Genomic DNA, 26,073 nt, shown 5'->3' on the forward strand with positions numbered 1-26,073 from the left:
TAGGTTTGTCATAACTTTCCTTCCAAGGAATAAGCGTCTTTTAATTTCATGGCTATAGTCACCATCTGCAGTGATTTTGGAGCCCCCCAAAATAAAGTCTGACACTGTTTCTACTGTTTCCCCATCTATTTCCCATGAAGTGATGGGACCAGATGCCATGATCTTCTTTTTCTGAATGTTGAGCTTTAAGCCAGCTTTTGCACTCTCCTCTTTCACTTGCGTCAAGAGGCTTTTTAGTTCCTCTTCACTTTCTGCCATTGAGTGGTATCATCTGCATATCTGAGGTTATTGATATTTCTCCTGGTGATATTGATTCCTGTTTGTGCTTCCTCCAGCCCAGCGTTTCTCATGATGTACTCTGCATATAATTAAATACGCAGAGTAATAGTATAAAGCCTTGATATACTCCTTTTCCTATTTGGAACCAGACTGTTGTTCCATGTCCAGTTCTAACTGTTGCTTCCTGACCTGCATAGAAGTTTCTCAAGAGGGATGTCAGATAGTCTGGTATTCCCATATCTTTCAGAATTTTCCAGTTTCTTGTGATCCATACAGTCAAAGGCTTTGACATAGTCAATAAAGCAGAAGTGGATGTATTTCTGGAACTCTCTTGCTTTTTCCATGATCCAGCGGATGTTGGCAGTTTGATCTCTGGTTCCTCTGCCTTTTCTAAAACCAGCTTGAACATCTGGAAGTTCACGTTTCACATATTGCTGAAGCCTGGCTTGGAGAATTTTGAGCATTACTTTACCAGTGTGTGAGATGAGTGCAATTGTGTGGTAGTTTGAGCATTCTTTGGCATTGCCTTTCTTTGGAATTGAAATGAAAACTGACCTTTTCCAGTCCTGTGGCGACTGCTGAGTTTTCCAAAGTTACTGGCATATTAAGTGCAGCACTTTCACAGTATCATCTTTCAGGATTTGAAATAGCTCAACTGTAATTCCATCACCTCTACTAGCCTTGTTTGTACTGATGCTCTCTAAGGCCCACTTGACTTCACATTCCAGGATATCTGGCTCTAGATGAGTGATCACACCATCGTGATTATCTTGGTCTTGAAGATCTTTTTTGTATATTTTGTGTATTTCTGCCACCTCTTTTTTTTTTTTTTTTTTTCCCTGACACCTCTTCTTAATATCTTCTGCTTCTGTTAGGTCCATACCATTTCTGTCCTTCATTGAGTTCATCTTTGCATGAAATGTTCCCTTGCATCTCTAATTCTTCAAGAGATCTCTCGTTTTCCCCATTCTGTTGTTTCCCTCTATTTCTTTGCATTGATCGCTGAAGAAGGCTTTCTTATCTCTTCTTGCTATTCTTTGGAACTCTGCATTCAGACGCTTATATCTTTCTTTTTCTCCTTTGCTTTTCACTCCTCTTCTTTCACAGTTATTGTAAACCCTCCTCAGCCTTTTTGATTTTCTGCATTTCTTTCCATGGGGATGGTCTTGATTCCTGTCTCCTGTACAATGTCATGAACCTTTGTCCATAGTTCATCAGGCAATCTATCAGATCTAGTCCCTTAAATCTATTTCTCACTTCCACTGTATAATTATAAGGAATTTAATTTAGGTCATACCTGAATGGTCTAGTGGTTTTCCCTACTTTCTTCAATTAACTGATTTGTCAATAAGGAGTTCATGCCCCACAGTCAGATCTCAGTCTTTTTTTTTTTTTTTTTTGCTGACTGTATAGAGTTTCTCCATCTTTGGCTGCAAAGAATATAATCAATCTGATTTCAGTGTTGACCATCTGGTGATGTCCATGTGTAGATCCTTCTCTTGTGTTGTTGGAAGAGGGTGTTTGCTGTGACCAGTGGGTTCTCTTAGAAAACTATATTAGCTTTGGCCCTGCTTCATTCTGTATTCCAAGTCCAAATTTGCCTGTTACTCCAGGTGTTTCTTGACTTCTTACTTTCGCATTCCAGTCCCCTATAATGAAAAGGACATCTTTTTTAGGTGTTAGTTCTAAAAGGTCTTGTAGGTCTTCATAGAACCATTCAACCTCAGCTTCTTCAGAGTTACTGGTTGGGGCATAGCCTTGGTTACCGTGATATTAAATGGTTTACCTTGGAAATGAGCAGACATCATTCTATCATTTTTGAGATTGTATCCAAGTACTGCATTTGGGACTCTTTTGTTGACCATGATGGCTACTCCATTTCTTCTAAGGGATCCCTGCCCACAGTAGTAGACATAATGGCCATCTGAGTTAAGTTCACCCATTCCAGTCCATTTTAGTTCACTGATTCCTAGAATGTCGACGTTCACTCTTGCCATCTCCTGTTTTACCACTTCCAATTTGCCTTGATTGATAGACCTGACATTCCAGGTTCCTATGCAATATTGCTCTTTACAGCATCGGACCTTGTTTCTATCTCCAGTCACATCCACAGCTGGGTATTGTTTTCGCTTTGGCTCCATCCCTTCATTTTTTTCTGGAGTTATTTCTCCACTGATCTCCAATAGCATATTGGGCACCTAATAACCTGGGTAGTTCCTCTCTCAGTATCCTATCCTTTTGCCTTTTCTTACTATTCTGTGTATTCTCAAAGCAAGAATACTCAAGTGGTTTGCCATTCCCTTCTCCAGTGGACCACATTCTGTCAGACGTCTCCACCATGACCTAGTAAGATGGTAGGTGTGGTGACAGGGCATCAGAGGGCAGACACACTGAAACCCTAATTACAGAAAACTAGTCAATCTAATCACATGGACCACAGGCTTGTCTAACTCAATGAAACAATACATTAGGTTTTGTTTACTAATATGCTTCTCCAAATAATCATTGCCAAATCCTTCAGGATATTCTTAAATGTCCTCAATAACCAGTTGTCCTTGTGAACAAGTTTGCTTCATCTTGCTTATCTTCAACATTACTGTAGTTGCTCTCTACCTTGCCTTCCTTTCACATTCTTGCCCCACTCTACTAGGTGAACCCTTTCTGAATCTTTAGCTTTACTATGTCTTGCTTTTTCAAAATATGTTTGTTTATGTGTTTTATAATACATGTGTTTATAAAAGAGTTTTTTTTAACTTTTGAAAATGCTATATATTTTCTATATTTTGTTCACTCAACATTATTTCACTAATATGTGCATTTAGCTGTAGTTCACTTGTAATATTTTATCATGTGGCTTTTCTACTGTTTGTCTCCATTTTCCATTGTGCAGAAATAAAGAATATTTCTAAGGCATTTGGGTTAGCATTAAGTTTTTGGTATTATATATAGTACTACTATGAAACTTCTCAAACATATCTCATAATGAATATGTCCAAGAGTTTCATTCAGGTTTATTTATGAGTATGCTGAGTCATATGGAATAGGAATGATCAACTCTATACAATGCCACCAAAGTATTTAATCAAAATTTTATAAAGGTAAATTTAAAAAGGTTGTAAAACATGAGCAGAATGTTAATAGAAGAGACTCCAATGGAAAAGAAGATAGTTCAGAAGAGTGTCCATGTATGAAGTATACGTATAATAAATCTGTTTCAGGCAGATACCTCCCATATCTGTCCAACAGACAATGTTTTATTTATTAAATCTTGCTCTGTGTTTCCCATTGCTGAAAATTAGATCTTGCTCAACCATTCCATCTTTGTATCAGAGATTTAGTAGAGATGTCATTAGCTTTACTATATATTAAAAAATGTATACACTTGTGTTACATGTATATAATATGTACACATAAATAATTATATATACTTATATATATAAATATAATTGAATTATTTAATCCATCATGAGCAATACTAGCCTCATCCTAGTAAAATTAATAGATGAAGTTATGGTTTAAAAATAACTGATATCCCAAAGATTACAATTTTTACTCTTCGAAAAGTAAATGTAGCAAAACTATAGTTTAAAGAAAATGAAAAATATATTTTGTTAGAAATAAAATTTTGTTTGAGTAATATAAAACAATTTAAAAATATTATTAAGTCTGCTTCAATTAATTGACAAAATAACATTAATTTGACATAAAATCAGTTTATATGTCAAACAAAACTTAGGACAAGGAATCTTTTTTTTTTAATTTACTATAGGACTTTTTAATATATTTTGAGGCATTGATACATTATGAGGAGGCTTAACTAAGCTATATGTGCAGTTATAATTGATAGTATCCAACTTAAATAGATGATTAATAACTTGTAAACTCATAATATTTTATTAACATTATTGCAAAAGTAACACATTTTAATAAATTATTGCAGTTATTTTTACAACATGTATAGAACATTCTTACTGTATCAGTTGCTCAAATTCTGGCTACAATAATATCTTCATTGATGTTACAAAAATCTTTGGATATGAAGAACACAGTAAATTGTATTTTAAGAACAATTTTCCATTATGAGAGTCAAATAAATCATAAAGAACACAAAGCAAACAAAAATAATCAGTACATAAAGCTAATTTAAACTGAAGAATTTAAGAATAAATTCTGACCTGCAAATCAAACACTAATTGTAAGAATTGATGCAAATGTCATTGTGCAGGGAAAAAAAAAAATCAGATTCTGGTCCAAAGGGGCTATAAAAGTAACCTTTGACAATGATTTATTTCTGTATTTTAAATGGTCATACTTTAAGATTTTGAATTTAGTTTACAGCTACCATATCAGCCAGGAAACTGAATACATGGTAAATATTTAAACAAGAAAGCATTTCATTTGACAATAGGTCATGTGCCTATGATAGTACTGAGACGAGAACAAAAACAGAGAGAAACCAGAGGTAGTTGCAGGGAGTAGCTATAAACCCTTTTCCCCTTGTGAGAGTCAAACAAGTCATAAAGAACACAAAACAAACAAAAATAATCAGTACATAAAGCTAATTTCAACTGAAGAATTTTGTGTTCATCAGATTTCATAGTGTGCAGGTCACAGTGCTGCTGGCCTTTCTAGGTAGTGCAGTAACGCTGCTTCTAGGAATGCCAAAAGAAGGCAGAAGCTGAGGCCACCAAACTGCTGAGGAGATTTGTTGTGGGAGCAACAGCAAGCAAATAAGAAAGAGAATGTGTCTTTCTATTATCCTTCCACTTTGTAGTCATTCTCTAAATCCCTTGTGTAAGCACGATTTAACTGGAAGTCAGCTGTCAAAGGAGATGTGTAGTTTGTAGAATCTCAGCCTCAACATTCACACAGCAGATCACAGAGACACAATTGTGATTTAGAAGCAATACTTTTATAATCTATAATTTATATATGTTTCCATTGTATTATATTTGCGTAGTTTATTTTCATCCAAATAAGGAGAAATGTATTGCTTCTTAAGGTTTGGTCTCTGTAGGTATTTGAATATTTGACTCCTCCAGACAAGTGTATCAGTTCACTCTCATGTCTTGCCAATATCTCTCCTTTCTTCCACCGAACCATGTCCTTCACTATTTTCCAGGTAGGTTAAGTTCCAGAACTTGTCTTTTTGTTTTTCACATTGGTGCATTTGCACATCCTGCTTTTTCTGTGTGGCATTCTCCTCCCTCTTCTGCAGCTGGTAAACTCCTATGTATCCTTCAGGACTTCGCTTAGCTATCAGCATACTTGGCTTTTGAAACAGGAGCCCCTCTTGACTATGATGACACTATTGCCTTTCCTGTACTGTAGAATGTGATACACATACTATAATGGACTCATTTCTTAATGCTCTTTCTCAATAAACCATAATATGCTTGAGGGCTGTGACTTCCTTCTGTTCATCCTGTTTCTGGAAAACACAATATATTTAATATATATTTATTTGATTTTGAATCAGGAAATCATATGCACACCATAAGGACTAATATGGCTTCTGTGTTTGAGCACTAAATTTGTTTATAAATTTTATGGAAAGGAAGGAAGAAAAGGCACCAAGATAATTTGAAACTGGACTTTTATATTTATTGTGAAGGGAAAGAAGTGGACCAATAAATATAAAGGCTTGAAAAATGTATTAAATATCAATGAGCAAGCTTATCAGAGAGCACAGGAATGCAGGAGCAAAAACAGGATTAAAAGTAAAGTATATTATTAATGTCTATGTTTTTTCTGTTTAATAGAACAGCTGTCAATTAAAAGTAATAAGAGCAAAACATAAAGGGAAATCAACCAAATGGTCTCATAAGAAGAAATTACCGGCTGATTGTATAGCATACTTCTTTCGATATCTGAAAAAAATGGCAATTAAATTTTGCATTTAGCTAAAAGAGAAATCAAATATTGAGAAAATAAAAGAGCATGAGAAAGAAAGATGTAAAGTCAAAAGGGATCATAAACATTAGAAAAAATAATGAAATATCGAAAGAAAGAAAAGGATGACCTGGCATGTTTCAGATGGACCATAATTTGTACAAATACAAACTTGTGTGTAAGTCCTTTCAGATTCTGGAGCTGAACAAATATGAACAAATATGATTCTGGAGCTCTGAACAAATATGTTGTATCAGATTTTTATAAGTTCAACTTTAGCCAGATTGCCTTTTTAGCCAATATTAGCTGTTACAGTATAATTATTTCTTAAACAATTTCACTTATCTTTTGCAAATGTCATATAAAATTTTAGCTGCTAATAGTCTTTCATCTTGATTTACAACCTTCATTCCTCATGTAAAACAATAGACTTTATATTTGAAGAAATGTGTGATACCATTTTATTGACATAGGTCATAAAAAGAGCTCATTCTTTTCTATTCTATTTCTCTAAAGAGAAAGGGAAGTAAATTTTTGTATCTGAGAAAGACTTTTAAAAATTAGGATGACAGACAGGTCCTATTCCTTGGAGACTAAGTAAGGATTTTTAGAGATAAGAACATTCTCAGGAACCTTGACCCTCTTTTTCTCTCTCTCACCTCTAATCCCAAACTGGCTATGTCACTTTCAAATATCCTGAGGCTAATTATTTCCTGATTGATCTTAAATGAGCTTTTCACTGCCTCATCTAGTGGATGTAGGCCCCTCCTTAAATCTTTTGTCAGACTTGCTTATGGAAAGATCTATCCCCTAGATGTGACTTCAGTTTTCTGTTATATAGGTCAGCCTGAAACAGAATTGAGACCAAAAATTCAAAACTTCTATGGAATTAAAATTTGGTGTTATATCTCTGTTACTATGATATGTGTTTCAGAGAATGTGAATGAATATGAGTATGGATTCCAGGGGAAAAGCAATATCAAATTACCTTAGGAGTTACTCTTGACAACAAGCAGGTTGCTCAGGAATATAAATTTTGTAACCAACAACATTTGAAATGGAATTTCTGTACTAGTCATTAAATTAATGCAATGATCTTCAGTTACATAATGTATATATGCCTTTCTGAGCTTCATCTATTGATATTCTATCATTCATATTTCAAGACCGAGTTCAGAGAAAAAGTTTATAATATTTCACTTTCTGCTAAATTCTATTATACTTTTACATTTAGTTTTAATTTTATTCTTGGTTAAATATGGAAACTTTATTTCTAATTGCTGTATTAACAAATATGGAACACTGGACAAGAGTACATGGTTTGCTAGACAAATACTACTTGAATTACATTGTGGAGATTCAATTCTCTCTCTTTTTGGTGGTGGGAGTGTGTATTTTTAGCGGAGTTTAGTTGATGTACAATGTTGTGTTAGTTTCAGGTGTGTAACAAAGGGAATATATTTATCCACTGGCGGTATTTTTAGACTTTTTTTTCCCCATATAGGCCATTACTCAGTATTGAGTAGAGTTCTATGTGCTATATAGCAGGTCCTTATTAGTAATTCATATTCATATGTAATAATGTGTATATGTCAACCCCAATCTCTAAATTTATCCATCACATACCCCCTGGTAGCCATAAGTATGTTGTCTACATCGATGACTCTACAATTGTGGTTAGTAAATAAGTTGGTTTGTACCTTTTTTTAGATTCCACATAGATATTACATGATACTTTTCTTTCTGTGTCTGACTTCATTCAATATAGCAGTCTCTAGGTCCATTCATGTTGCTGCAAACGGCATAATTTTTTATTTTTTGTGGCTGATTGATATTCTGAAACTAGATAAACAGAAGCGGGGATTGCTACATGTATGGGGTTTGTCAACCCCATACATGTAGAAATCAGGCTGGCTTTATAGGTATGTGATCAATGCAGTTGCACAGGGTCCATGCTTAAAAGGACTTCCATGTTTGGAATTAAATTCTCTGTACACGATCTTAAAACTGTTAACAAATTTACCTTTGAATTTGTTTTTCAAGTAAATTCCAATAGGATAATTAAATATGAGCTAGGAGTTTGGCCACTTGGCACACCATCATCCCACCCACCTTCCAACTCCTTATGTTGTCTTCCCAAGATGTGTACTTGATATATCTCTTCACATTCCTTCTTGTCTCATGCCCTGCCTCCCCTCCACCCCCATACTCTCTCTCTGTCCCAAGATCACTGCTACCCTTTACTCTTGACTTGTTCCTGCAAGGAAGAGGCAGAGGGTTAAAGGATTAGATAAATCACTTTCACTTTTCACTTTCATGCCTTGGAGAAGGAAATGGCAACCCACTTCAGTGTTCTTGCCTGGAGAATCCCAGGGACGGGTAGCCTGGTGGGCTGCCGTCTGTGGGGTCGCACAGAGTCAGACACGACTGAAGTGACTTAGCAGCAATACATTTTTGGATTTTTTGGATATTGTCACCCTGCTTATTTAACTTATATGCAGAGTACATCATGAGAAACGCTGGATTGGAAGAAACACAAGCTGGAATCAAGACTGCCGGGAGCAATATCAATAAACTCAGATATGCAGATGACACCACCCTTATGGCAGAAAGTGAAGAGGAACTAAAAAGCCTCGTGATGAAAGTAAAAGTGGAGAGCGAAAAAGTTGGGTTAAAGCTCAACATTCAGAAAATGAAGATCATGGCATCCAGTCCCATCGCTTCATGGGAAATAGATGGGAAACAGTCGAAACAGTGGCAGACTTTCTTTTGGGGGGCTCCAAAATCACTGCAGATGGTGACTGCAGCCATGAAATTAAAAGACTCTTACTCCTTGGAAGAAGAGTTATGACCAACTTAGATAGCATATTCAAAAGCAGAGACATTACTTTGCCGACTAAGGTCCGTCTAGTCAAAGCTATAGTTTTTCCTGTGGTCATGTATGGATGTGAGAGTTGGACTGTGAAGAAGGCTGAGTGCTGAAGAATTGATGGTTTTGAACTGTGATTTTGGAGAAGACTCTTGAGAGTCCCTTGGACTGCAAGGATGTCCCACCAGTCCATCCTAAAGGAAATCAGTCCTGAATATTCATTAGAAGGACTTATGTTGAAGCTGAAATCAATACTTTAGCCACCTCATGTGAAGAGCTGACTCATTTGAAAAGACCCTGATGCTGGGAAAGATAGCAGGCAGGAGGAGAAGGAGACGACAGAGGATGAGATGGTTGGATGGCATCACCTATTCAGTGGATATGAGTTTGAGGAATCTCCTGGAGTTGGTGATGGACAGAGAGGCCTGGCATGCTGCAGCCCATTGGGTGACAAAGAGTTGGACACAACTGAACAACTGAACTGAACTGAGGGTTTTTTTCGAATCACCCTAGGGCTTTATGATTTTCAAAATAGATAAGAAATTATTTACTCATATAATCTGTTCAAACATTTTTTGGCATTAAAATTATTTTCATAAATCTACCAACTTCTATTTCTTCTTCTTTTTTTAAAATAAGCTACCTAATGATTTTGGAATATTTTATCATTTCTGTATTACCAATTTAGAATATATACTAAATCAATAATATATCCGAGAATGCTATGATTATCAGCAAAACTAAAGAGAAAGAAATGTTTGCATTGGAAAATCTAGAGAGACAAAGGATATCAATGTTATTTTATTAATGATGACCAGAAATTGGAGATATATTGTTTAATAATGTGTTGACGATGAGACCTGAAATCAAATGTAAGGGTGAGTCACTCAGTAGTGCCCTACTCTTTGTGACCCCACGGACTACAGCCCACCAGGCTCCTCTGTCCATGGGATTTTCCAGTCAAGAATGCCGGAGTGGGTTGCCATTTCCTTCTCCAGGGATCTTCCCAACCCAAGGATCAAAACTGGGTCTCCAGTACTGCAGGCAAATTCTTTACTGACTGAGCTACAAATGGCCATTTTGAAATAGCAATATTTGGATTTACAGTGATAAGCATATGTACACATTAGAAATTGATGTTCTGGTTTTGGTACTATTTTTTTTAAGTTTATTTTGCTTAGAAGCAATACACCTCCACCCATCACACCCCTCCACACACACTAAGCATCATTTTTAAATATAGTTTTAGACTAAATACATCTGTTCTTATAATTTTCCCATTCCTCATAATTTGTATAATATTTAACACCATTTGTTTATTATAGTATTTTTGAATTTGCAAATATCTCTCTCCTTTCAAAATCTGTACTATTGAATGTTCTCTTATGAACATCTGCACTACCATCTACTGGAAAGGTAAGTATATATCAGGAATCATGTTCTTATCAGCCATTCAAAACAGAATATAACTAATTTGGAAAAATGTAAAACAATATTATTTTTGATAATCAAATTCTACCAGTTACTACTACTAATAATAAATAGTGGGGATTATACATATATAGCATACTGAAAAATATATATGTACATTGTATTTATACTTTGTACTAGTTGCATGTGCATCCTGACAATACAAATTTTCATTAAATTGAATGATTATTTAGTATTTATTGGTCACTAAATCTTTTCATTAACCTCATAATTTCACTGTTATATTTTTATTTACTTTCTTATTTCACAAGTCAAATAAAGTTTCATCTGTCAACATTTATAGACTTTTTTTCCTTAATGGCATATTTTTTTTTCAAAGAAATAATACTCAAATAGTCAAATTGTCCATAAGTGTCAGATAAAGCATCTAGGTGAAACTCAGAAGTGTAAAACAGAGCACTATATTTGCAAGTAAGGCTAGGCAGAGGAAACTCTCATTGTCATGGCCATTTAAGCTGCATGAATTTATGTTTGTGCACTATGATGGCTACATGTCCACATGGGGAGGATAAGAAATGATGTGCACGTGCGACATGTGCACAGATGTTGTTGTAAGAAGTCTGGCCTCATATTCTGACTCCACCTGAAAACTGTTAAAATGAGTCATTTAAGTAGCATTTCTGGTACACAGAATCATATATACCAGGACTCTTGAGAACTTTAGAAATAATCAATATATGGTTCCCATTGTCTTTTCTTATAATACACAAAAATTAGTATAAATGTTGGATGATATCAGTACAAATATTTCTCAAATACCTTTGGATTTTCTTTACACTTCTTATGTTACCCCTTGGTCAGTACTCATCAGTCAGCCAACATATGCTAATAATCATGATAAAGTTCATAGTAGTACCTAAGTCAGCAATGAATTGGTTCATTTGTTTGAAATAGAAAAGAAATCTAAATTTGAGTTATCTTTTGTTCTCAATAAATGCATTAAGTGAGACCACGTACGTGCCTTTTGTATACTCTGATGGTTTTCACAATGGCTGGTTTGAACAAAATATTTAAATACAGAATCCACAAAAAAAACAGAGTGGATTTTACATACTTGTGAATTAATTTTAATAATTAAGAATTATATCCAATTAAGTGACAGAGACACCAAGTCATATATTATATCACTGTTATTGTTGTTAGTGTTGGTTTTTACTGTTTATTGTTAAATAAGATTTAGTAAAATTCAAACATGCATTTGAATTTATAATCAGTTGGCAATACATTATTTCTTCTGGGCAAGTAGAAATGGATATTTATTAGAATCGGCAAAAAGTAAAAGCAGCTATTTAATGCCTGGAGTATTTAAGGAGCTCATTATTTATGCTCAAGTACTTGCTAAGTAGAGTTGGAAATCAACATCTAATGATTTTAGTTAAACATCAGAGTAAAACAGTATACTCTCAAATTATAGAATTTGTATTTTGTTTTGCCAAGAGTGAACATATGGGTAATAGAAAACAAAAACTTATTTTGTTATAAGGTTTAGCTACTGAGGTTTGCAAGTAATAAAATAAATACATTGATTTAGAATGATTTGCTAAAATAATGACATCCATATATCTACAGTCAGTATAATTTAATGAGCTTTTCTGACTGGTAGTGAAGCCTTTAAATGTGTTCTAATAAATTAAAAAATCATGTTTATGTGTTATTCACAGTTATTTTATTATCCTTTATAATAAATAAATATTGAGAATATAAACTCTAAAAGGCAATTTTTATGACATTCCAAGAATCAATCAAGTTTTCAGTTCACGTAAAACATTAAAGCAGTGTGAGATACATCACAAAAGAAAACATAGAAAAGTAAAATAAATATGAAATAATTAAATTTACAACAGTATTTTAAACCTTGAAATAGTCCTCCAAAAACCAGTGTTCATATAAGTGAAAATAAGAAATTATGTTTTTGAGAAAATGTATACATTACCTCCTGGGGTATATGCTATTATGAGTGACAAAATTTAGTAAGTACACTTTTTTGGAGCATGATTCACCCAATTTTTATAATATCACTTATTTAAGAAGTACTATTTTAAGTACTCATGTGCTTTGTAAATATCCTTCTATAAATAATTTAGTCAAACATTTTGTAGTTGCCTGTAATCAGTCTTTTTTTTTCTCTAATTCCTAATCATCTTTAACTTATATATTTGAAGAATGAAGAGTAGCCATGATCAAGTGTGAGCAGCATGTCCATACAACATACTAATTGCCTTTCAATAATTCTAAACTTCACTTTCCAAAATGACATATGTAGTAGGGGTTACATTTAGTTCTAAGCAGTTTTATGAGTAAATAATATATCACATGCAAATAACCAAGCAGAGTTCCTATCTAACAGCAATTACGTTATCCATGTTACTTCTAGCTTCTCCATCCTAGCAGGAAATTAGCTGTACATCTTTTTAAATTATTTAGGCAACTGTTATCTCCTCAAATTTGTCAGCACAACCCTGCCCCGCTTGTGGGTATACAAAAAGTGTATTAAAAGAATGACAAACAGCCTGACATTTGGGAATGCTCTCAGAAAAATCAATGAAGAAATATGACAAGCAGTAGGATTATAGTGATACAGACATATAAATATTTGCAGTGTTAAAATTATTCTTTTAGTTACAAAACCTCTTCACTTGAAAAATCTAAATCGGTCCCAGTTGTTGTTGTTCAGCCACTCGATTGTGTCTGACTCTTTGTGACCCTGTGGACTTCAGCACATCAAGCTTCCCTGTCCTTCACCATTCCCCAGGTCTTGCTCAAACTCATGTCCAATGAGTAAGTGATGCCATGCGACCATCACGTCCTCTGTTGTCTCCTTCTCCGATGCCTTCAATATTTTCCAACATCAGGGTCTTTCCTAGTGAGTCAGCTCTTTGCATTAGTTGACCAAAGTTTTGGAGCTTCAGTTTCAGCATCAGTCCTTCCAATGAATATTGAAGATTGATTTCCTTTAAGATCAACTGGTTTGATTTCCTTGCACTACAGAGGATCTCAAGCGTCTTATCCAGCACCACAGTTTGAAGGCATCAACTCTTTGGTGTTCAGCCTCCTTTATGTTCCAACTCTCACATCCATACTGGAAAAGCCATAGCCTTCTGGGCAAAGTAACGTCTTCTTTTTAATATGCTTTCTACATAGGGCATAGATTTCTTCCAAGGAGTAAGCATTACAGTTAAACTAAGATTATACTTGAATTTATAAATACATCCCCAAGTCCAGCTCAGTTCAGTCGCTCAGTTGTGCCTAACTCTTTGAAACACCATGAATCGCAGCACGCCAGGCCTTCCTGTCCATCACCAACTACCGGAGTTCACTCAAAATCATGTCCATCGAGTTCGTGATGCCATTCAATCATCTCATCCTCTGTAGCCCCCTTCTCCTTCAGCCCCCATTCCCTCCCAGCATCAGGGTCTTTTCCAATGAGTCAACTCTTCTCATAAGGTGGCCAAAGTATTGGAGTTTTGGCATTATCCTCCGTCCTTCCAATCAACACCCAGGACTGATTTCCTTTAGAATGGACCAGTTGGATCTCCCTGCAGTCCAAGGAACACTCAAGAGTCTCTCCAACACCACAGATCAAAGCATCAATTCCTTAGTGCTCAACTTTCTTCACAGTCCAACTCTCACATCCATACATGACCACTGGAAAAACCACAGCCTTGACTAGATGGACCTTTGTTGACAAAGTAATGTCTCTGCTTTTTTATATGCTGTTTATGTTGGTCATAACTTTCCTTCCAAGGAGTAAGTGTCTTTTACTATCATGGCTGCAATCACCATCTGCAATGATTTTGGAGCCCAAACAATGAAGTCTGCCACTGTTTCCACTGTTTCCCCATCTATTTCCCACGAAGTGATGGGACAAGATGCCATGATCTTCGTTTTCTGAATGTTGAGCTTTCAGCCAACTTTTTCACTCTCCTCTTTCACTTGCATCAAGAGGCTTTTTAGTTCCTCTTCACTTTCTGCCATAAGGGTGGTGTCATCTACATATCTGAGGTTATTGATATTTCTCCCAGAAATCTTGATTCCAGGTTGTGTTTCTTCCAGCCCAGCATTTCTCAGTGTACTCTGTATATAAGTTAAATAAGGAGGGTGACAATATACAAGCTTGACGTTCTCCTTTTCCTATTTGGAACCCGTCTGTTGTTCCATGTCCAGTTCTAACTGATGCTTCCTGACCTGCATACAGGTTTCTCAGGAGGCAGGTCAGGTGGTTTAGTATTCCCATCTCTTCCAGAATTTTCCACAGTTTATTGTGATCCACAAAGTCAAAGGCTTTGGCATAGTCAAGAAATCAAAAGTCGATGTTTTTCTGGAACTCTCTTGCTTTTTCCATGATCCAGCAGAGGTTGGCAATTTGATCTCTGGTTCCTCTGCCTTTTCTAAAACCACCTTGAACACCTGGAAGTTCACGGTTCACGTATTGCTAAAGCTTGTCTTGGAGAATTTTGAGCATTACTTTACTAGTGTGTGAGATGATTGCAATAGTGTGGTAGTTTGAGCATTCTTTGACATTGCCTTGCTTTGGGATTGAAACGAAAACTGACCTCTTCCAGTCCTGTGGCCACTGCTGTGTTTTCCATATTTGCTGGCATATTGAGTATAGCACTTTGACATAGCTCCACTGAAATTCTATCACCTCCACTAGCTTTGTTCATAGTAATGCTTTCTAAGGCCCACTTGACTTCACATTCCAGGATGTCTGGCTCTAGGTGAGTGATCACACCATCGTGATTATCTGGGTCATGAAGGTCTTTTTTGACAGTTCTTCTGTGTATTCTTGCCACCTCTTCTTAATATCTCCTGCTTCTGTTATGTCCACATCATTTCTGTCCTTTATCGAGCCCATCTTTCATGAAATGTTTCCTTGGTACCTCTACTTTTCTGAAAAGATCTCTAGTCTTTCCCATTCTGTTGTTTTCCTCTATTTCTTTGCATTGATCACTGAGGAAGGCTTTCTTATCTCTTCTTGCTATTCTTTGGAACTCTGCATTCAGATGTTTATATCTTTCCTTTTCTGCTTTGCTTTTAGCTTCTCTTCTATGAAGACCTATAAGACCTTTTAGAACTAACACCCAAAAAATATGTCCTCTTCATTATAGGGGACTGGAATGCAAAAGTAGGAAGTCAAGAAAGACCTGGGGTAACAGGAAAATTTGGCCTTGGAATACGGAATGAAGCAGGGCAAAGGCTAATAGAGTTTTCCCAAGAGAACGCACTGGTCATAGCAAACACCCTCTTCCAACAACACAAGAGAAGACTCCACACATGAACATCACCAGATGGTGAACACTGAAATCAGATTGATTATATTCTTTGCAGCCAAAGGTGGAGAAGCTCTATACAGTCAGCAAAAACAAGACTGGGAGCTGACTGTGGCTCAGATCATGAACTCCTTATTGCCAAATTCAGTCTCAAATTGAAGAAAGTAGGGAAAGCCACTAGGCCATTCAGATATGACCTAAATCAAATCCCTTATGATTATACAGTGGTAGTGATAAATAGATTTAAGGGACTATATATGATAGACAGAGTGCCTGATGAACTATGGATGGAGTTTTGTGACATTGTACAGGAGACAGGAATCAAAACCATCCCCATGGAAAAGAACTGCGAAAAACAAACAAACAAACAAACAAAAAACCTACAATAATACATCCTCAAAGTCAACCTCAAAATCAAGTAGATGACAGCTTCTTGTTATATATTTAGAGTCTTCTTTTTGAGAGGAACCAAAGAGGGGCTGACTCCTCAACATGTATAATTTTAATATATGTGTCACTTTTTTCTAAATTGAAATCAAAGTAAAATAATCTTAATAGCACTAAATCAGATGCTTGATCATTTCTTAGAATGATTATCATGTGAATGTGAGGATATATAATGTTTGTTTTCTTTTTATATTTGAATATTATCTTTGTTTTGTTTTCAGTATATAAATGGTAGTTTTATAACCAAGCATCCTTAATAAAAAGGAAGTAAATACAAAACGTCCACAATTATTATCAAGTCCTTCTGTGAGCAAGTTAGTTTCTGGTGGTCACTTGTTAGAGGCAACCTCTTTTTCCAGAAAACTAGAGTTCTGTCTCAGTTACCTCCTATGATACAATAAGAGACACTTATATATGTGATAGAGTTCATTTGTCTCTTGGGTACACCGTAGTCGCTGAAGCATCAGTTCAGTTCAGTTCAGTTCATTTCAGTCACTCAGTCATGTCCAACTCTTTGGTGCTCCATGGACTGCAACTCACCAGGCTTCCCTGTTCATCACCAACTCCAGGAATCTCATGCCAATTGAGTCGGTGATGCCAACCAACCATCTCATCCTCTGTTGTCCCCTTCTCCTCCTGCCTTCACTCTTTCCCAGCATCAGGGTCTTTTCAAATTAGTATCCTCTTTGCATCAGGTGGCCAAAGTATTGGAGTTTCAGCTTCAACATCAGTCCTTCCCATGAATATTCAGGGCTGGTTTCCTTTAGAATTGTCTGGTTGGATCTCCTTACTGTCCAAGGGAATCCCAATAGTCTTGTCCAACACCACAGTTCAAAAGCATCAGTACTTTGGTGCTCAGTTTTCTTTATAGTACAGTTCTCACATCCATACATGACTACTGGAAAAACCATAGCTTTGACTAGACAGAGCTTTGTTGGCAAAGTAATGTCTCTGCTTTTGAATATACTATCTAGGTTGGTCATAACTTTTCTTCCAAGGAGTAAGGGTCTTTTAATTTCATGGCTGCAGTCACCATCTGAAGTAATTTTGGAGCCTAAAAAGCTAAAGTCTGCCACTGTTTCCACTGTTTACCCATCTATTTGCTATGAAGTGATGGGACTGGATGCCATAATCTTAGTTTTCAGAATGTTGAGTTTTAAGCTAACTTTCTCACTCTACTCTTTCACTTTCATCAAGAGCCTCTTTTGTTCTTCTTCCTTTTTGCCATAATGGTAGTATTATCTGCATATCTGAGGATATTGATATTTCTCCCAGAAACTTGATTCTAGCTTATGCTTCTTCCATTCCAGTGTTTCTCATGAGGTACTCTGCGTATAAGTTAAATTATCAGGGTGACAATATATAGCCTTGACATATTCCTTTCCCTCTTTGGAAACAGTCTGTTGTTCCATGTCCAGTTCTAACTGTTGCTTCCTGACCTGCATACAGATTTCTCAAGAGGCAGGTCAGGTGGTCTGGTATTGCCATCTCTTTCAGAATTTTCCACAGTTTATTGTGATCCACACAGTCAAAGGCTTTGGCAAAGTCAATAAAGCAGAAATAGATGTTTTTCTGGAACTCTCACTTTTTCATTGATTCCAGGGATGTTGGCAATTTGATATCTGGTTCCTCTGCCTTCTGTAAAACCAGCTTCAATATCTGAAAATTCACAGTTTCACATATTGTTGAAACCTGGCTTGGAGAATTTTGAGCATTACTTTACTAGTGTGTGAGATGAGTGTAATTGTGCGGTAGTTTGAGCATTCTTTGGCATTGCCTTACTTTGGGATTGAATGAAACTGGACTTTTACCAATCCTGTGGCCACTGTTGAGTTTTTGAAATTTGCTTACATATTGAGTGCAGCCCTTTCACAGCATCATCTTTTAGGATTTGAAGTAATTCAACTGGATTTCCATCACCTCCATCCAGTAGCTGTGTCCTTAATTATGCTTACTAAGGCCCACATGACTCACAGTCCAGGATGTCTGGCTCTAGGTGAGTGATCACAACATTGTGATTATCTGGGTCATGAAGATCTTTTTTTGGTACAGTTCTTCTGTGTATTCTTGCCACCTCTTCTTAATATCTTCCTCTTCTGTTACGTCCCTACCATTTTTGCTCTTTATCAAGCCCATCTTTGCATGAAATGTTCCCTTGTTATCTCTAATTTTCTGAAGAACTCTCTAGTCTTTCCCATTCTATTGTTGTCCTCTATTTCTTTGCACTGATCACTGAAAAATGCTTTCTTATCTCTCCTTACTATTCTTTGGAATTCTGCATTCAAATCGCATATATTTCCTTTTCTCCTTTGCTTTTGTCTTCTCTTCTTTTTGCAGCTATTTGTAAGGCCTCCTCAGACAGCAGTTTTGCTCTTTTGCATTTCTTTTTCTATGCTATGCATACCACTGAATTCAAGGTAGAAAACTGTGATTTCTGTGTGAATATTGTCCAAAAATATAACTTTGCAAGAACAAAGGTAGATAATTATGAGTAATAATATTCAAAATAAAGGAATATATTAAAGTATAAAAAGATCAATTTTACATCTGTTATTCATTGTTCATTTTTCTAGAACCTAATTTTATATACTTAGTTATTATATATTTTTTTCTGCAAGCATTTGTTGCTGCTTTTTCTTAACTTGATAGCTTTTTCTTCTTTTTAAAACATATATAATGTTGCTTTTATACTCCCTGTAGCTGATTTTGTTTCCAACTGTCATTCACTTTTAATTCTTAGTTACAAAACAGGCAGGAAAACAGCAGAAAATCATTTCTTGGAACTGAATGCAGAGGAGTAAAAGGCAATTAAAAATAAATTTCACATGAAGTGACTTTATTCATCAATTTCAAAAATATGTAATAAGTGGTACTTCCAAAATATTTATATATATTGCAAGTTATGTGGGGTCTTAACACAGATATCTGCATTTCCAACAAGCTCCCAGGTGAGGTTGCCACCTGAGGAGTAAAAGGTGATTAAGAATCATGGACATGAAAAAGAAGAAATTAGGTATGTAGAGACAGAGAAGAAGGAAAGGAATAAAGGAAAAGAGAGGAGGGAGAGGAAGGCATTTGGAACATGGTTGGCACTAGTTTTCCTTCGAGGTATAATTCCCAGGTTGTCTTAACACAGGTGTCTTCCACAACTTCATCAATAATACTGATAGTTTATTTTAGCTTTCAAAACTATCTATAAATAATAAATTCTTGAACAAGTATGAACAAAAGGGAACTCTCCTACATTGTTGATGGGAATGCAAATTTGTGCAAACAGTATGGAGAACAGTATAGAATTTCCTTAAAAAGCTAAAAATAGAGCTAGCATATGAATTAGCAGTCCCAATCCTGGGCACATATATCAGGAGAAAATCATACTTTAAATAATACATGTACCCCAATGTTCATAGCAACACTATTTACAATAGTCAAGATATGGAAGAAATCTAAATGTTCATCAATAGATTAATAGATAAAGAAGATAATAAATAAATAAAATCTCTTTAAAAAGATTAAAAAAAAAAAAAAACAGAAGAATTTAGGATTATACTAGAGCACACTGTCCAGAGAAGCTGGAAGACTTAATGAACATGAAAGGCCCAGGATAGCTTGTTGAAAGCTGATCATAACAAGCAGTGTAATTCATGCTTCCATCTGAGAACATTTGAAAAAGTGTTCAGTTCAGTTCAGTCGCTCAGTCGTGTCCGACTCTTTGCGACCCCATGAATTGCAGCATGCCAGGCCTCCCTGTCCATCACCAACTCCCAGAGTTCACTCAGACACACATCCATCGAATCAGTGATGCCATCCAGCCATCTCATCCTCTGTCGTCCCCTTCTCCTCCTGCCCCCAATCCCTCGCAGCAGCAGAGTCTTTTCCAATGAGTCAACTCTTCGCATGAGATGGCCAAAGTACTGGAGTTTCAGCTTCAGCATCATTCCTTCCAAAGAAATCCCAGGGCTGATCTCCTTCAGAATGAACTGGTTGGATCTCCTTGCAGTCCAAGGGACTCTCAAGAGTCTTCTCCAACACCTCAGTTCAAAAGCATCAATTCTTTGGCCCTCAGCTTTCTTCACAGTCCAACTCTCACATCCATACATGACTACTGGAAAAACCATAGTCTTGACTAGACAGACCTTAGTCGGCAAAGTAATGTCTCTGCTTTTGAATATACTATCTAGGTTGGTCATAACTTTTCTTCCAAGGAGTAAGCATCTTTTAATTTCATGGCTGCAGTCACCATCTGCAGTGATTTTGGAGCCAAAACAAATAAAGTCTGACATTGTTTCTACTGTTTCCCCATCTATTTCCCATGAAGTGATGGGACCAGATGCCATGATCTTCGTTTTCTGAATGTTGAGTTTAAGCCAATTTTGTCACTCTCCTCTTTCACTTTCATCAAGAGGCTCTTTAGTTCCTCTTTACTTTCTGCCATAAGGGTGGTGTCATCTGCATATCTGAGGTTATTGATGTTTCTCCCGTTAATCTTGATTCTAGCTTGTATTTCTTCCAGTACAGCGTTTCTCATGATGTACTCTGCTTATAAGTTAAATAAGCAGGGTGACAATATACAGCCTTGATGTACTCTTTTTCCTATTTGGAACCAGTCTGTTGTTCCATGTCAAGTGTTAATACTTTATTGGGGAGGTAAGGAATCACCCACCATGCTACATCTTTTGTGTATCATATAGCAGTACACTGGACCACAAACACATTTTAAATATTAACATGCTTTTGTTTAGCCCTAATTGGAGTTTTAAGGAAATGGATGGAATAATTAAATCTTTAGGCAGCAGTTTGTAAAAATTGATATCTATCTTTTGTTTGTGGATTATTGTGGGGTGGGATGAAGGTGGTGTGGTGTTTGTAGGGTATCAGGGGAAGGAAATGAAAAAAGGAATATGCAGTTTTATAAATATTCATGACCATTAAGGTGCTATTCTAGGTTCTCAAGGACTGATAGATGAGGGGTTTTGTTTTTGTTTTTTCTTTAACAAATCCATTGTGAAGTTTAGCACCATTGAATGTTGACTCTCAAAATGTCATCGAAGTAACCTATTAGTAACACAAGGATAAGTTTATTGCTTAAATGGTAAGGGAGTAAATATATATTCATATTTTATTTTTTCCTGACAGTAAATACAAGGTTTCTGAATCAGAGGCAAATTGATTATTTACTTAAAAAAAGATCCTATTACTAGATGTCCATGCTTCATGTTCCTCCATGGGGCAGTCTGGTGAGGGCCAGTTGAACCCTGCATGTGGAGGGAAGGAGTAGAAAGGAATCCATACTATAGGAGAGGAAATCAAGATTATAAACTAGAAACTTAATGTGTAAATGTTGGCATATTACCCACCACTCCCCTCTAGGCATAGAGTGATTACTTTTATTCTGGAATGTAAACAAACCTCCTTATGGGAGAGACGATGAATGTCACCTAGGTTTTCAGAACCATTTGGAATGTAATAAATAATTCTGGGTTTTATTGCCATTTGAAATGAAAACACAGGGTTCCAAAGCTATTATCTTAGAAAATGAAAGGTATATGATTTCAGAAAAAAGGAGAGACTGTTTATCACTAGAGCATTGCTATTGTTTTTCAGTTCAGTTCAGTTGCTCAGTCGTGTCCAACTCTTTGCAAGCCCATGGACCACAGCACTACAAGCATCCCTGACCATCACCAACTCCCAGAGTTTACTCAAACTCAAGCCCATTGAGTCCATGATGCCATCCAACTATCTCATCCTCTATCTTTCCCTTCTCCTCCCACCTTCAATCTTTCCCAGCATCATGGTCTTTCTGCCGGGGTCCAGTCCTGGTGGATCCAGGGTAATTCGAAGGTGGGGATGGAGTCGATGTCCTGGAAAAAACTTATTTAATTACAGATATAGAGGGAGATTAGAAACAGATAGTGTAGTAGGAGAACTAGTGGAGAAAAGAGGCTGAATAACTGGTTTATGTGGAATCCCAATCACCACCTACGCAGGCCACAGGCGTCTTTCCATTCTCCCAAAGCAAAGGAGGCACTGAGGCCTCCCCAGTCCGATCTCAGAAGCCCAGGAAGAATTAGCAGGCTTGGTGAGTACCCACATTTCAGATGGGAATGCAGCCAGGAAAATGGGGAGCGAGAAAGAAACAACACAGGGAAACAGTCTTTCCAGAAACTGATCCAATTTCTTCATTTTTCAGGATTGTTTATATATCTTTTTGTTATACGTAGGGATGAATACAGAGTCACGCAGGGGTCAGCAGACCTGACCCTTGTCACAATCAGGTGATTCATATAAAATTATACCAAGGTCTTATGAGTTTCATCATCTTTTAGCCATGAGGTCTGCTGACATTTTATGGCCCTTTCTGATACTGGTCAGTTAACCAGAAAACTTATTTCTCCAGGGGTGATTTTTTCTTAAATCAGGCGCCATCCTCCAAATAAAGTTGCATTCCTATAGGGTGAGGATGTAGTGAGTTACAATCAAGAAAGGAATTTACTTAACCTAAGGTTTAACATGATTAATCTTAAAGGTTAAAACATATTTCTCCTATATGCTAGTTATATTCATTATAAGGGCAGGAATATGGAGATTTGGCAGCAAATATTGGCTCAACAAATGTAAACCCTTCACCAATGTTCCCTTTATGATCTATTTAGTCTTAAGATAGTGATAAAGTTACATTTTTGCATAGCAAGGACACAGTGATTTATAGTGATTTATAACAAAGTACAGTGATCTATAACAAAAGAGAAGATTCATTAACTCAAAAGTCTAGTATTACTAACATCAAAAAACTACTATATTTCCTTTTCTATATTCCAAATACATTGATTAATATATTCCCAGGTGCCTAAGGATATGGAGGCCTGATGGCAATCATTGACTCATCAATGAAAAAAGCCCTGTGCTAATACTCCAAACTCTCTGTGCTGTTTATGGTTGAGAGGTTGTCACACAAGCTAGTCTGTCAGCAGAGAGGTTTGACCTGAGACATCCTTGTCACATCCAGGGCAGGGAATTAGCAGTAATTATTGGCACGACAAACGAAAAAACCCTTCACCAATGTAATTCCTAATCAACCCACTATACTATATTAATGATCTTCTAATTTCTCAAAAGAGTCTGTATTTAGAAAGTTTTAAATCATCCCATGCCTCTCACAGTTGGGAGGCTGTAAACACATGCGGCCGGACAAGCCTGATCAGGCAGGCCAGAGAACCTTCAGAGTTCGTAAGTTGAAACACGCTTATCACGCCCAGGAATTTTTATTAACTGGAGCTGCAAGTTAACCTTCTCTGAGAGAAATGGTTATGGGGGAGAGCTCCCATAAAATACTCTGGTTTTGGGGGTAGATGCTTGGGAACAGGGGGTTTTCTGAGGCTTGATCACGCCTTTGCGTATGCCAAGCTTCCTTCCTCATGACCTTTGCCATGGGCGGAGTTCCTCACGCTGGCTCCCAACAGTCTTTCCAAATGAGTCAGCTCTTCACACCAGGTGGCCAAAGTATTGGAGTTTCAGTTTCAATTGTCTTTATCAGAAAGTAAATATTTGATTGTACAGAAAAATAAAAGTAGTCTCAATAAGAGAACACTGCCTTGACAGACACTGTGTTTCTGAGAATGAAGGGCAAACTCAGAGTATTTATTTAGATTCTAAAGTCTTGTTAGGGTGGGTCTTTTGGTGGAGGGGTTTAGTTAGGTTAGGGTAAGAATCATGATGTAACAGTTTAGGACTGGTTAAGAATAGCAATGCAAGGATTTGAGGCAAGGGATTTAAAATATTCTAAGGAATAAGCTATGGTTTGACACTTTTTATTGAAGTGTCCATGTACCTTTCAGGAAGTTCTTGGAATGAAATTATTTGTAATTTTTATCTTTCTTGGCAAGATTTTTCTAGCATTATAAAGTTACATTAATGGAGATAACAGATTAAAGTTATATTAGTGTAAATTGTAAGGTGTGTAACTGGTTTTGGATCTTATAGTGCTCTGTGTATTTTGGTGAGTGTGTGTGTGTGTTAGTAGCTCATATTGAAGTTAGGTCTTCTGCATTGCAGGCATATTCTTAACCATCTGAGCCACCAGGGAAGCCCAGAGTTAGCCAATTATACCTCAGGTCCCTCTTTCCCTTCACACTCAAGCATGATCCACCTCTTGACAGTGTCTTTTAACTGGCTCTCTGCCTCTGGTAGAGCAGCTGATACGTGGGATGGACAAGAAATCTGGATACGGGGGTTGGAACAGAAAATATTGGATCTCAAGTATTCAGGAGACTTAATCACACATGGGGAAGTTTCAAAATATTTAAGGTCAGTGCTGTAGGGGATGTCAGGGAACATTCTGAAGTCCTACATGAGGTGGCAGAAACTAAAACCTATCATGATTTGAGAATTAATGTAAAATGATTTCATGTTTACATATGGGCTATTGAGTCCTGGCGTGTTTGGGTTTCATCACTGGTTTCTGAAGAGGAAATTAATTGTATCAGAATTCATATCTACATAAAACTGATTTAATTATTAAGAAAATTTACAAAAGTTATTTTTTTTCTGCCAGTGAAACCTTAATGTAGTTTTGTGGAAATAATATTTTCTTATATATTTCCCAAATGTTAGTAAGTAGAAATATGTCAACAAACAATATGCTATGAAATTATGCAAACAAATAGTAAGAAAATGTGCGTGTAGAAATGCTATAGAAAAGAAATACTTGTCAAATATTTTTAAGTATAAACAAAAGAATCATATGAACATGTACAACATAATCACTTCATAATTCAGAGCATGATTAATTTGTTTTTTGTAAAACCTATTTGATTTGTATATAAATTAGAATCATCAAGTTGTGAATCAGATTAGGATAATGAAAACAAATCAGTTAAATAGATGTTTCAGTAAAATTTTAAGCTTTTAAAAAAGAAGAAAAGATTTTTTGAAGATAGCTCAACTCTGTATTAGTACAGGATAGTGGGTTTTGCAAATCCCTAATCCTATAATATGCTTCTGAAAATAGGATTCAGGAAGACATAACTTTGAAAATCCTGCAATGAAGAAAACTCTCTCTAACCTTGTTTAACTCACTGTTTGCCAAACTTAATTAACCACTGAATGTTTTAGTTCATACATCTTTTAATACAGAAGAACTAAGGCAAAGGCTTTACACAGTATGTCAAATTAATCTGTACTGTGAAAAAGCTTTATCATGAATATGAATAGTAGTTCCTTCCTGTGCAAAATGTGGACCAGCAGCGTTAGAATCACCTGAGACATTGTTAGAAATACAAAGTTTATCACCTTGAAAAGCTGAATAAGAATTTGAATTTTATAAGGTCCTTAAATGATCCACAAGCATATTAAAGTGAGAAGCTATAAGTATAAAGCACTGATTCTCAAACATGGCTGAATATTAGTATAATGTGGAAATTTTTTTCTAATACCAATGTCCTGGTGCCACACTAAAAAAAAAGGCTTCAGTTGTAAGTTTTCAGAAAAGAAATATAAGCATTTTGTGGAAAGCTCCCTAGATGGTTCTAATTTGCAGCCAAATTTTGAACTCTATGTAAGGAATAATCTTGCCTCTTAAGAAAGTCTTCCTGTCTCAGTTATAGCAGCTGCATATTTATAATACTTCAAGTCAGAAATTTGGAGTCTTTCACATATTTTTAACACACTGCATTCAATCCATTAGAAATCATAAGCAGTGGACTTCCCCTTTTAGCCAAGGTGGAGTGTCAGGAAGCAGGTTTAACCTCACACTCATAAAAACCAAATTACAACCCCCCAGAAAGAACCAAACCATGAAACAGATTTCAAGACACTAAACATCAAGAA

The sequence above is a fragment of the Capra hircus genome, chromosome 17, assembly GCF_001704415.2.
Source record: "Capra hircus breed San Clemente chromosome 17, ASM170441v1, whole genome shotgun sequence".
Lineage (NCBI taxonomy): Eukaryota > Metazoa > Chordata > Mammalia > Artiodactyla > Bovidae > Capra > Capra hircus.